The sequence below is a fragment of the Amblyomma maculatum genome, chromosome 9 (genome assembly GCF_055883805.1).
Source record: "Amblyomma maculatum isolate TAMU_Amacu chromosome 9, ASM5588380v1, whole genome shotgun sequence".
Classification (NCBI taxonomy): domain Eukaryota; kingdom Metazoa; phylum Arthropoda; class Arachnida; order Ixodida; family Ixodidae; genus Amblyomma; species Amblyomma maculatum.
In genome coordinates this window covers 65186411-65201136 of record NC_139352.1, presented here as the reverse complement: position 1 = coordinate 65201136, position 14726 = coordinate 65186411, and the positions used below count along the sequence as shown (strand labels likewise).

At 44.0% G+C, this 14726-nt stretch overlaps 1 pseudogene across 1 annotated transcript in view; it reads right to left on the bottom strand.

The window, feature by feature from the left end:
* LOC146179254 (calcium-activated chloride channel regulator 3A-1-like) overlaps positions 1-13955 on the bottom strand; it is a 108784-nt pseudogene extending 94829 nt beyond the window's left edge. Inside the window, exons 1-3 of the transcript XR_014700715.1 lie at positions 13585-13955; positions 12536-12595; positions 11064-11273 (exon numbers count right to left, since the gene is read on the bottom strand). The product of XR_014700715.1 is annotated as a calcium-activated chloride channel regulator 3A-1-like (transcript). The remainder of the gene's footprint in view (positions 1-11063; positions 11274-12535; positions 12596-13584) is intronic.
* Positions 13956-14726: the final 771 nt, after the last annotated feature.

Here is a 14726-nt window from a genome sequence, read left to right as displayed (position 1 = left end):
GACTCAGTCACTTCCAAACCTAACGGAAGGAAACTGTGAACAACCGGTACTTTGTAACTATTGCAGGATGTAACAGTCATTGGATATTTGTTCTTGCGAAACGCAAACGCAGACACCGCTTGAGTGACAAAGAGTTTTCTTTATTGCTTGTCCGAGACGACAGAAAAAAACAAATAAAGAAGCACGAATTCTGAGCATAACAAGCAACACACTGGGCTTAATATGTCGGTGCTGCCGTTGGCCTGTGACAGATGTCGTAGCGGAGGGTGTCTACAAACTGATTTCGGCCATCTAAAGATATTTAACGTCATGCGGCAATAACGCGATGAAAATGCAAGAATTATTAGTGTAGTCGAATACGCATAAAAAAGAATTCAACCTATACGAAATCCAATCTGCAGGGATATATATTTCATCTATATAACTCTTTCAAAAACACCCCGCGGGGTGGCGCAGTGGTTGCGGCGCTCGACTGCTGTTCCTAAGGACGCGGGATTGAATCCCGGCCTCGGCGGCAGCTTTTCGCTGGCAGCGAAAAGCAAGGCGCATGTGTACCGTGCGATGTCAGTGCACGTTAAAGAACACAAGGTGGTCGAAATTTCCGGAGTCCTCCACTAAGGCGTCTCTCATAGCCTGAGTTGCTTTGGGACGGAAGGCACGATCACTCAGGGCAGCACAAAAAGGAAATGCACAACGTGCACAAATTTGAAATACTTCATGTCCGCTTTGTGTACTCCGACAGAAAAACCTTTTCTCTCGACAAGAGGCAATGATGTGAACACCAAGACTAAATACCCACCTTCTAATATCCACCTGCTGCAAGAGACAGGTGCGTGGGAGCTCAGAAGCGCTCGAGATGAAAGGCACGAGTCAGAATAAAGTACGCTGGTGCTTTTCAAAAGCCCAGGAGCTAAAAACTCAGCGGCCTCCATTAAGGCTCTCTTCTTCTTTCTTCTTGACGCGCCTGCAAGCGCACATTGACACTTTTTTTTTTGGCGAAGTTTATTACCTTAAGGCATAAAAATGCTATGAAGGATGAACGGTGTGGTTAAATAAATGAATAAAGGTTGGTTGATGCAATGAAGTCCAGGAGTGACCGATGATGTGTCCAAGCTGCAGATGACTGCGGATTATGAATGGAGAGGCTAGCTGCCACCAGATGCCGGATCCGCTTTGGCTTGAGTGCTGGACATTCCCACAGAATGTGATGGATGTCAGCTTCTGCATTTCTGGATTTGCAGATGGGGCACCCAGGTTCGGTATACCAGTGTTGTAATTGAGGCCACTTTCTGATCATTGCCGAGGTTAGGGGCACCCCAACTCTAATCCTCCGAAGCGCCACCTCCTCTGCACTGGTTATACCGCGGGGGAGGCTTGCCGTACACGGATGTATCAGAGCACGTGTGCGGCGTTGGAGATGTTCATTTTTTTTCTTAAAGATAGTGTAGCATTTGTCCAATTTTATCAGGTTCGGCGATGTCGATGTTGAGGGTGAAGGGCAGGTCGTAGAATCTGCCTAGCTTTGAGAGGCTAAAAAGGCCACGCGGAGTCCATTCAATACGAGTTGGCGGTGGTATGCATCCGCTAGACTGCGTATGTTTTGGCAGATTTCTGTGCTACCACTAACACGTCTAAGTAGCTTTGTAACCTGCAGGGCATCAGTGCGTGTGACAATATCGGGCCGTGGGAGGCATGGAAATGACGGTCACAGAGCGAATCGCCTCTTGCACTGCAAGCAGTTCCACACACAAAAAAAGATGGAGGTTCCGGTAATTGAAATTTTGATCTCCTGTTCAGGGCAGTGAACTTCAGTTGTCACTTGACAGGCTTGGATGCTCGCGTCGACGTAAATTATAATGGATCCTTGTGGCAAGCAGGCATCTTGTTCCATAATTCGCTCGCAAACTGACGACGGCGTTTCCTCTGTTCTAAGCCGTCGTAAATCAGTTGGCTTGTTATCGCTCAACTGTACAAAACTCCAAGGAGGAAGCACTGGCAGTGGCGGTGATAGAAGTGGATGTGACGAAGCAAAAGCCCTCAGAGCGCACGTTGCGTGAGAGAGGATGCCCTTAAGCCTGCGTGCATCACGTCGTTGCCGCACCAGTTCATCTATTGTGTTTAGCTGCGAGTTTTCTTGGAGTACCACGATCGGTGGGATGCGAGGGAGGCAGGTGATGACCCGCATTGCCTCTCAGTTTATAGCTTCAAGATGATCCCATTGTGCCCTTGTCAAATGCTGGAATTCGGCTTGATAAAACTGACCGCACCGACTGTCTTGCAACATCTGAGCGAGCGCCACCCGAGGTGCTCGCAACCTCGTACGTAATGGAGTTCAGACCAGGCGATGTCTTTCTATTGGCTTCATCTATTGCGGCAATTAAGTCTGGCGTGGAGATTGGGCTCGCGATTCCCTCAGCGTTGGCAGCAGATGGCAGCTTATCGACATGGGCCGGCATGCCCCACAAATTATTTCTTGTAACTGGTGCACGCACCACGTAGTACTTGGGGAAAAACTTGAGCGCTGCTTGTCTTGCAAAGTCATCCAGAGACAAGTTTGGTGAGAAACATGCTGTGTCCGCTGCGTCAAGACGACGACCGCCATGCTCCATGGCACAGAAAGTTCGTCAGAGGTAAGCATTCGATGAATGTGTAACACTTGGGTTTTGCCGGGGTTTGCACATGTGTAATGCAACATGTGCTGCAACATCCGGTTGGACTTCATCGCTCGTGTCAGCGATATTTAAACGCATATTTTCCTCATAAATGCCCCAGAACACAATATAAGTTCAAAAGCATATCTTGAAGGCAATGGTTACATTAAAATGCATGAGTTCAGCCGCTGCTTGGCATAGCGAATAGGCGCGATTCCGTTCCCTCAAGGGTCCTCTGAGCAGCCTCACATCACATGACAGCAATTATTGCAAATATTTACTTATCTCAGTATTCAAAACATGTGTTCGAACCCTCTGAGTCATATTTTATTTATTTTGTTTTATCTTCACAACACTAAAATAAATTGCATCCTTCCTGGGGTCTGTTCCCCTTTAGGTTGCGTTATATGATGTTTTTGATTCCTAATAGCTGCTAAACCAGCTGTGAAAATAGCCAGGAGGTAACGGCACGGCAACGGTTACACTATACAATTACCTTCACCGTCCTTTCCTGCCATCAGCGAGTGTATGTTACCTTTAGGTTGCGTTCAGAGACCAGGCTCAGCAACAATCACCCTTTAACTCGCTGGGAGACTACCAGTGAGGAGGAGAAAGAAGTTGCGGGACCCTACTAAAATTTTCTTTGCTACACAATTCTTGACCGATCCCCCACTGTGGGTATGTGCCACAACTACGCAGCGAAGAATCTCAAGCCAGAGCATAAAGCTCAGCTTCTCGCACAGTGCAACATAACTTTAAAGAGTCTGGAATGTAGGCAGGAGCTGCGTGCAGCGGAAGTTTCGTACGTGTGAAAGTTGAATATGGTATTGCACTTGCTTTCTGAAAGTACCTTGGCCTCGCTATAGAGGAAAGCACCGGAGCACATGCGCTGGGGCAGGCGTGGACGTTTCGGAATGGTTCAAAATGGCAGCACCACTACCCTTCGGCGGAAAATGGGTTCTTTTGCTTCCTCAATCTCGTCGTAGACGGCTTCGATTGTCAAACTTACTAAGCAACGAAAAGGCCAAGGACGCGCAAACATTGTGCGCGGTTGCACAGCAAACGGACCTCGAGTTCATTCACGAGAATATTTCAAATGGTTCAGATAAACGCGCAGAGCACTGCATATACACTATAGGCGTAGTTTCTTTTGAATAACGGGACCGGGAAATTTAGCAAGGGTCTCACGCTACTCTGTCACTGAAGAAGAGTGCTTAGCGATTATTTGGGCTCTTACTTAATTCAGCCCTTACCTCTATGGGCGACCTTTTGAAGTAGTGACGGACCACCATGCGCTTTTCTGGCTTTCCTCACTGAAAGACCCGTCCGGCAGACTGGCAAGATGGGCCCTTCGCCTTCAGGAATATGATGTCCGCGGTGTTTACCGCTCCGGCCGCAAGCATTACGACGCCGAAGCACTTTCCCGCTGCCCCCTTACAGCTGAGGTCGCAAGCCTTTCCTCTTCCGACATTTCCCCACCATCGCTTCACATTAATGACATGCCGTCAGCGCAGCGACAAGATCCTTGGATACATTCTCTCCTAGATTTTATCTCCAATCCTGCAGATGCTTCTCCTTCGCGTGCTCTCCGCCGCCATGCTTCCCACTTCGCCATTCGCGATAACCTCCTCTACCGCCGCAGCTACTGCGCAGATGGCCGTAAGTGGTTGCTAGTTACTCCCTGGCATCAACGTTCAAAAATATGTGACTCTAGGGTATAGGGCATGTACGCCTTCGTACTCAAGTACGTTCGCTCATGCCTCACCTGTCAACGTCGCAAGCCATCTCCTCAACGTTCCGCTGGAGAGTTGCTGCCGTTACCCAACCCACCACGCCCTTTCGACCGCGTCGGCATTGATTTGTACGGGCCGCTTCCCTACACTGCAGCCGGCAACCGCTGGATTATTGTAGCCGTTGATCATCAGACCAGGTATGCAGAAACCGCCGCAGTTCCATCTGCCACAGCGTCAGAAGTAGCTTCCTTCGTTTTGCAGCGATTTGTTCTTCGCCACGGCGCACCTCTAGAGCTGCTCAGCGACAGAGGACGCGTTTTCTTGAGTGACGTTGTGAAAGCCTTGCTCACCAAATGCAACATTATTCATAGAACAACCTCCGCCTATCATCCCCAGACTAATGGCCTCACTGAGCATTTCAATCGTACCCTTTCGCGACATTATCTCTATGTACGTCTCCTCCAACCACTTAAATTGGGACCTCGTCCTTCCGTATGTCACTTACGCTTACTATATCGCAGCGCATATTACTACTGGCTTCTCTCCTTTTTTCTCCTCTACGGCCGTCACCCCTCTGCTACAATCGACACCATACTCCCGTATCAGCCAGACATATCAGAGTGTACTCCTGCGTCTCAAGCAGCCCAGCATGCCGAAGACTGTCGACAAATTGCCTGCGCATTCACTGCTAACACCAAGTACAGCCAAAAATCCCACCATGACAACTTGGCACTCGACACCAGACTTCTCGTCTGGCGCTCTTGTGCGGCTGTGGATACCTTCCAATGCTCCTGGAATGTCTTCAAAATTTCTTGCTAAATACCATGGCCCATACCGGGTTCTGGAGCTCATCTCTCCGGTTAATTATGTGGTGGAACCTCTTACGTCGTCTCATGATCTACGTCGGCGCGGACGCGAGATTGTTCACGTCCAGCGCCTTAAACCCTATTACGACCCTGCCGCCTTGCTCACGCCGTAAGTCGCCAGGATGTCTCCTCTTCGTCCCGCGGGTAATTGTGAAGAGGAAGACGTACACGAGGAATATTCTAAGCAGTGACATCGTGATGGCTGCGCGTGTTGGACCTGACGGTGTTCGCTGTCGCTGTGCTCGCCGCTGATCTGCCCAGTCCTGCTGATCTGCTCAATAAACCCCCATCTTACAATATATATATATATATATATTAATATATATATATATATATATATATATATATATATATATATATATATACATATATACACATTTGTGTGTGTGCGTGCGTGAGTGCGGAAACAGCTGGCGCGGTCGATGGAGGTGAGATGACTGGACAATGTGCGCTGCTGCCTGTTATTCCTCCATTTGTTTATATGTTCAAGTACAAAGTTAATGTGCTTATCGACGGCTTGTCCGCAATGGCTTTAGTAGACACAGACGATACCGTTTCTATCATGAGTTTAGCGTTTAGGAATCTTTTATTGCACAAAGTAACGTTCATTTCCGACAGAATTGCTGACTTTTATGTTATGAGATGTTGCATCCTAGCTGTGCTTGAGTTGCTGTAAAACTTGTTCCAAGGGCAAGGAATTCGCTTTGCAGCCTCGATCTATAGGCGACGGAATCTTGGGAATTGACTTCTTGAGTACGTGCGGTGCAATACAATTGATTGCTGGACAAGAAGGCTAATTGTTAAGAATTCTCATCCTCGCAAACCTTTGTAAGAGTCAACAAATTGTGAAGAAGTTATGCGTGTGTGCCGATGCAGTGGTACCGTCCCGTTCTGCAGTACGCGTCAGGAATCCTTCTCCTGCACCACTAACGTCTCATTTGACAGCTGAAGAAAAATGTATTGATTTTCTTACCGTGAGAGCGGGCTGTCGCGGTATGTGGACTATGAATTGCTCACCAGAACCTTTTGGTTTTCCGGCGAACTCGAAACTAGCCTCATGGAACGCAGCTGTTCTATACCTATGTGGATCTAGTCACTCCTCCCCCTCACGACCGCGCTAATCATACTCCTGCTGACCAGAAGCTTCCGCTGATCACTATCCTGCTGACTAAAAGCTCCTTCCAATGATAATCACCAGTGTTGTTGTGTTGCAAATCATGTTACGTGATCAGAACATCGTTAAGCACATCACGACGGCCGACCTTGATCACTCTTGTCTCAGGATGCCTACGTATTAATTTTGCAAGGTCTCGCGCTAATCATAGTATTAACACTGCTTCTGCTCATTGCATGAACACTAAGCCGAATATCGGGAATATAAGTTCTGCAGCGAGATCCTCAATTTACGCGTTTTCTTTGTGCAGTCTAGTTTTTCTTGGGCTTCGAATATCAGGAATATAAGTTGTGGGGCCCTCGGCCCCTCTGTTTTGGAGCATATCAATGCAACAACGCAGCCGGCCGCACTCGGCCGGCGCCGACGCTACTGCGCATGTCAGGCAGCCTGGACTCTGACGCGTAACGTTGCACGTGACTCGCCGAGCGTCTAGATAAGCGACGAGCAAACAGCCGCAGGGGGCTTTTTTCCCGCTGGACGGCCCGGGCAGCGGCGTTCGCCGGGAGCTCTACGTGAGTGTATGCGCTTTCGAAGCGTCGTGTTTTTGTCCGGCAGCGCAGGCGCTTTCCGGCCTCGCCACATGCGGCTTGGCTCTTGTGTTCCCACCTGGTTGTGTGGCGTGTTATCCATGCTCGCTTCCTTGTACGGTGCTGTGCAGCAACTCGCAAGATTGTTTTCTTTCACCATGCGTTTCACCATGCCTTTCATCATAGAGTTTATTTTTGACTGCTCAAATTAAAGCGGTTTCTTTTGTTCACGTTGTTGCCGGTCGTTTGTCGCATGGGTGGCGGCTCACGAACCCCCCTGAGTGAGGGCTGAGGCCCACATTTGGCGCCCAACGGGATTTTTTCTGAGCTTTCAGGGAGTTGTTACCCGCCCCTTTGAGCACGCACCCGTGCCGCGAGGACCGCCAATGCAAGAGAACCACCCCCGTCCGGAGCCAGCCCCAGTAACTTGCCGGATAAAACTGCGTCAAGGAACGTAAGCTGCACGCTAAACAATTTCTGACCCTTAAGGGTGGAAAAAAGGGTGCGCCGCGTATTTGCACACCATAGCGCACCCTTGAAACACCCTTTTTGGCATTATCTCACCTTTAAGGGTGAGAAAAAGGGTGCGCTACAAATTGCACCTTATTTTGGCCGATGCACCCTATATTAAGGGTGCAGGATGGGGCAATTAACAAAAGGGTGCAAACGACGGCGCTGAAAGGGAGCGGCAACAAATGAGTGCTGCAAGTACAGTATATATTCGAATGGTGTCACGTCATAAAGCGTCGTTGACCACAGAAAATATTGAATGTTTGTATACGATATATAATCTGTTAGGAAAGTTGATTAGTTCGATTTCTTTTTTTTTTTTCAAATGTATTGCAGTTAGCATGCACATATCACTCACATGACCTTTGCATCAGCAAAATACAATCAGTACTGGTTTAGAGAGTGCATGAAAAATTGTAATGATTATAAAATTGATGGCAGTGTGGGAAATTTGCTTGGGAGAATAGAAGTACAGTCATATTGGAGGGATGTTGGGTTCATGCAAGAAAATTTGGGATTTTTTGGTTGTTAGAGTTGGATGACAATGAACAATGAATGAACGAAATCTTGGAGGGTGAGGCGACATAATGGGTGAAGGTACTCTGAAAACTAAGTCAGCTGACTCAAAATTCTGCATAATTACGTGTTTGCGCGTTTTTTGTGGAAGCTGTCAAGCGAATGGGAGCACCGAGCCCCCACTTCCAAACATGGTTTTATATTGCAGAGATTCAACTGAGTATGGACATTCTGCGATATTCTCGGTAACACACGTTTGCCGCCGAGAATGCCTACATTTCATCAACACATTGACTGCGTATACGTGAAGGGTTTGCAGCCTTTGCACCTTAGTACGGCACCTCTTCGAATTACGTACTGCATAGTTGTTTTAAAAAGGCTGCATTTGATTTCCTCACACCACATCGAATAAAGCACTTTTAAAGGACAATAGACACTAAATGTTGTTGGCATTTTTCTTTTTGTTAACGTGCGCAAGACATTCCTATATATGGATTACCAATCGGCTTTTGCCTACGGCCACTTAGTATTTTTTTTTTTGCGTTTCTTGCTTGTTTTGGTTTCAGCAGCTGAGAGATGGCTGTGATATCACAATCAAATCTACGTGACGCTCCGCCTGAAAAAAACAGCAATATAATTGCAGACGCTTCATCTTTTGTAATTTTTGTCCTCCAAGAAAGACGGCTTTAGTTTTCTGCTGAATCAAAACAACACTGGAGCGATTTTATCGCTGTTTTATTCATGCCTCACGTGACCTAGACTTGACTGTGACGTCATAGCCATAGCTCGACGCCTTAGTCCTTAGTCGCGGAGGTTCCAGCCCCCGTTCTTCAGGCCTGCGTGCTAAGAGCAGGGGGTAGGGGGCCTCCTAAATCGATGGAAATTAAAGTTTTAATCAATCAATCAATCGACTGTTGTCAGACATTCTATCAGTCGTGTGGTTGGTTGGCTCGATACGATTAGTAAGTTTACCTGAGCGTCGAAGCATTACAAATGGAACTGTCCGAGGAGAAATGTTTGGCCCACACACACTAAACAATTTCACACCCTTAAGGGTGAAAATTGGCTTGTCCCCAGACGCTCACCCTTTCTTACCCAAAGCGTGCAACCAATAATGTTGCACCCTTTGGATAAAAATAATAGCTGGATAAAAATAATAGCTTGCCAGCTATTATTTTTATCCACTAAATCTATGCAAATGTTACTTTTATGGGAGTTATTAAAAACATGTTTTGTTGTTGTAGTTGATGAAGTAAAAAATCCGGAACTTTGCTCCAGAGGCACCACGCTACAAAAAGTCCATTTTCAACCTTAAATAGGGGCATGATGATCATATTTTTATGAAGCCTGTTTTCGTTTATAAATCTGATCATTTCCTTATTTCCAGGCAAAACAGGGAGCTCTAGACTGCCCTGCGTGTTCTCGCCAATGGATCAAATCTGCCCAAGATTTGAAAACCGCAAAAATGCAAAAATTTGATTTCAACTTCTTTTAAATATCATCTATATTTATGAAAATCTTTCTGAAGAATCCTCAGTACCTAATGAATATTACAGCTTGAAGAAGGGCTGCATTATATTGTTTAACATTATAAAAAAAGTTCAAAATGGAGCACTGGTTTTGAAGCTTGTTAATATTCAACCCTACATTCTGGCACAACTAAATAAAGTGCTGCCACTAAAACTCTTTCTGCACATTATCCTGGCCTACTTCTCTATTTCTAAAAAAATTGGAAGTTCTAGACTTGCTTGTTCTTCCTCCATATTATCTTGCAATGGCAAAAATTTGAAACTACAAAAATAAAAAACAACAGACAACTGTGACTTGAATTTAAAAAACTACAGCCTCTTCTTTTCATTGAACTCCCATTAAAACAATCCTTAGTACTTTATGAACATCTGGTACTAAAATGTGTTCTGCTATGTAAGCTAAAGGTATAAAAATAAATATAAAACTGAACGCATGTTGTCTCTGTAGAAATGCTTATGGCTTCCTCTTAAGAAGTAGGAGTCAAAAGTTCAATTTATTATTTGCTGAATTTAGTTTCATTCTAACATATGCAATATCCAAAGCCTTCTCAACGCTTATAAAGTCACTTTCTGCTTGTTGGCAGCGTTGATTGCTAGAAATGGATTAAAATCGCTATTGCTTAAAATTTCATGGCAGAACGCCAGAACGGTTTATCTTGGTTTAACTTTTTTTCTATATCATATTTTATTTGATGAGCTCCCAATTTTGCATGAAATTAAGGAAGTAAGCAAAGAATCTGAATAATAAACAGAAAAAGATTTTAATGCTAACGACATAATACATCATGCCCATATATAAGTTTGAAAATTTACTTTTTTGTAGCGCGCTATTTCTGGAGTAATGTTTGCGATCTTTTACTAACTCAAGTGCAACAGAAAAGCAGATTTTTAATCATTCTCATACAGGTAAAGGTTGCATAGATTCAGTGGGTAAAAAGGAATAGATGACAAAATTTCTGTATGTTAGCAGCAGGTCTCCAAAGTTGCAACTTTCTGAAAGGGCAAAAATGGCATTTTCCACCTGTAGTGATTTACGATTTTTTTTTCCAGAGAAAACTTCACCATATCATGCAAAATTAAGGTTCATTTTTTTTGTGTCGAGACATTTTCCCGCCACATATAAAGATTTCATTGAAGACAAAAAATGGCCATGGGACCTTGATTACCGTTCTTATCTGAACACACCCTTATCCTCATCATATGTGCACATTTCCTATGCTTCTCATCAGTGTGCAGAATGAAACAGGTATTCAATTTGCCCAGCCTTTTTTAGTGCGCCAGCACAAAATGGCCAATACCCAAATGTACCTTCAATGTTTCATAGAGCAGGAAATAAGAGTGAGTTAAGCGAGGATTTTGTATTCTATAACTTCCAACTTCAATAAAGCTTTTCAGATAATTTTTACGGAATGCAGGCAGGCTACTATCTGTGGTCTAGGGTTTAGTTCCAGGTCTCCTGATAGGCCATGTAGGTGTATGAATTATGCTAATCAGCAACAAATGTCAAAGGAGGTGATATATAAAAATAAGGAATTGTTTACCAGTCTCGTAACTAACCTGAGTTGAAAACGTGACTGCATGACTCCATTCTCTCTAGTTGCAGGCGGGTGATGGCTTGAATAATTATACCAGAGCTCAGAGGGCGTGCAGCAGGGCAGTCGACAGGCAAGAAATGTTCTGAAGCTGGATCCACAGAATGCACTGCAGCTTGAGCCACCATGTCCTTGTCAGTGATGAGTGGTGACATAGAAGAGGGTTCCAAAGTAGCTGCAGGTAAAGTAGACAAGCCTGTATTAAAAACGACTGATCAGCAGTAATAATGGCATTGGCATGCCCTAAAGTGCAATCAGAATTGGCAAAAAGGTATATTGAAAAATGTAAAAATAAGTTACTTATTCAGTTGTATAACCACTGACAGAAATATACTCCACAAGAGTGCGGAAAGAAACTGGAGCACATTATGCAAATGTTGATGCACCATTCTGCACCATAGAAACTGGAGCACATTATGCAAATGTTGATGCACCATTCTGCACCATATTGCTCCCTTTACTAAAATATTACAATAGATAGCTTTTTGATTCTCAGAAAAAAAAAATCAAAAATAGTATTGGCCAGAAATTCTGCTAACTTTTAGCAGGCATTTTGCAGCTACATGAGTGCCAGTACAACACAGGCATTTCCAGAGTTCTAAAACATGCAGATCTTTGTATACTGGCCCACAGAAAAAAAAAAAGCCTATTGAATAAATGGTGTTTAAGAAAGTTGTTTTTAAATATCTTAGCAGAAACTGTGGAAGGAAACCAATTGATGAGATGTCATCCATTAGGTTCAAAAAACAATAATGACAGCATAAAATTCAAATGTGAAACCTTACTTTTGGCACCAAAAAAAAAATGGAGATGTGAATATCGGACGGTATGAATGTGATCCAAAGGAAATTTAGCAAGGGCCACTTATACATGGGGCTTAGTATATTTCCTTTAGGAATCCTGTGTGTACCTATTTTTGGAAAAAATCGTTCGTTATTGCAAGACATACTATCACACGAAAGGAGGAAAAAAGAATACAAGCCATAAAACCGAGGAGGTTAAGTTTTCAAAATTCAGGGACTGAACAAAAATAAAAAATGTAGAGAATATGCAATCTTTTTTTTTTCTGCTTCTAGAGCGCTTTGTCAATTTTAATCTCATTTTGCTCGCAAGACTCATAAAGCAATGTTTTACTGACTACGAAATCCATAGCTTGTGTAGTGCAAAAACAGCTCCAGGAAGAGGCCAATTTGAAGCCATTACTGTGATCGATTGGCCTGTGCCCAAAGCAAGCACAGTATGAAAACAAAACAAAAAGAAAATGCTGATTCAAAACCAAACGCAGAAACTGGAAACAAAGAAACTAGCTGGCCTACATAATGGCTATTGTAACAGGCAAATAGAACTGCTCCAAAACGTAGATTTAAGGAAAGAGCGAAGAAAGTGAACATTTGGTCAGAACAAAAAACATAGCAACACTGTGTCACAGCAACTTACTGCACACTTTTTGGCCTAGAATCCAAGCTGTCAGCTTCTACTTGAATGCAGAAGCATCACCTGCAAATATCCATTCATTGTAATGACCACTACTGACAACACAAAATATAAAGGATTGTAGGAAGCAAGTGTAAAAACCATAAGAAAAGCATCACAACCCAAAAGCAAGACTTTACTCTCCAGGCAAGCGGATACAAGACCCTTACGATAAAATCAGCTCATATTGCGATTAAAAATGTAAATCCTGTTGGGGAAAAATAACATCGGTTGGGCATAGTAGCCACTCAAAATGGTGCTTTGTAAATTATGCGGCTGAACGCCCAGCAGAGGCAAATGGGATATGACCATACAGGAGGGCTAAATAATATTTTTAGACCTCAGTAAATCCGCTACACGCACTCACAAGGCTTCTTTATTTCACCTCTATTTAACCTGCTACCTAGGGATGATCAGCGGAGCGGAAAAGCCGCGATGACGGATGGGAAAGTGGTTTGAGTCCCTACGTCCGCAAAGTGCTAGCGTTATCTCGAAAGTCAGCTAAAAATTTTATGTACCAACATAGTGCGTTTCCTCTACTTTGCCCCATAACGAGAATTAGCACTAATAGAAACGAGTAGAACGAGGCCGAGACTTTGACAAATCAGCGCTCATCACCAAACTTCCATTCGTGAACATCCTGCACGTAAGGCAAGAAAGCCCAGCACGTATATATATATATATATATATATATATATATATATATATATATATATATATATATATATATATATATATATATATATATATATATATATATATATATATATATATATATATATATATATATTTTTAAGGAAGGAGTTCTATTTTCTAGCAGCAAATCTGCGAAAATAATCACCGCGACATCCAACTTCATGAGCGTTATTTTTGCAGCCAGCTGAAAACAAGCGCGTTCCGTTCCAGCCCGTTCTGTCACGTTCCCAAGCAAACGACAAACAGTGTAGCAATGCGGTAGGCCATTGTTACTGTTCCCGCACTGCCCGCCTCGGAATGTGATCGAGTATGCTTACCTTTACAGACGATTGCGTAAGCCGTCCAGAAAGCTGTTCGCCTTCGCACGACCAGTGCCGAATCAACAAGTGGGTTCAGTTGGTCACGCAGAAAAACATTTTCACGCATTTTTCCTTCGAACTTCTCAAACTTGACACGATGAACCAACCAATACGCTTGAGCAAAGCAAAGAGCACGAACACTGAAAACTAGCCGGCACGATTAATGCCCGTTTGCCCGAAACATCATCTATCGACGGCACTTCACAGGCGTACACACTTCTGCAACAATTATGCACGCGAAACGCAGCACATTTCACGACGATTCGCTCGATGCTGCAGATTAAGGATCGTCGAAACGTGGTCAAGTCCGTAGCGTGCAAGCAGCCATGTTGGCGAGAGGAAAGTAGCTGGGCTACCGGCGGCCGCCTGGCGGTGAAAGGGTGAAAGCATAGAGTATAGTCCGTTTCTGTTTCAGTTTCAGTTTCGTTACAAAAAATGAAGCTTGAGTGTTTTCTGTTTTTTAGTGTTATTTCTAGTGCCTTAATTTGGCATAAAGGCATATTGACGGCAGGAGAAATCGGAGCAACACCCAGGAAATTGCCAGTTGGGGGCAATTTGAAATAACGACCTGTTGCTTGCTTTGCATTGAGTTTGAAAAGTACTTTTGAAACTCAATGCACTCAGTGCACGTGCCAGTTCAGATGACATCATTAATACGAATCTCATTTTCCGGTGGTGGATCAGCGAAGCCGAACAAAGTGCACATGAAATTTTCTTGTAGAAAATCAGTAGTTTCGAAAACAAGGCAACTGTCTAAAATATATAATCGGCAGCACAGCAAATGAAGCAGCAGAATTGGAACCCGAGTAGGAAGTCCGTTGTCTATTGTGCACAGAAGTGTCTCGCTGTGCGTGCAGATAATACGGTGCTGAACAAAGCTGCCTAGTAAATGTGCTGACAAAGGCCAGACGACGTAGATAACTTTCTCTTTTTCTCCTTTCTAATTAGTGCTACGCGTCGTTTCCTACGCGTTTTAAAGGAGTATAGACACTTCATTTTTGAATTCGTGTTTTATCCTTTGTAATAATGCGTAAGACATTACTGTATATGAATCGTCTTATGATATTCGCTTACGCTCGCTGTATAATTTATTATCAAAT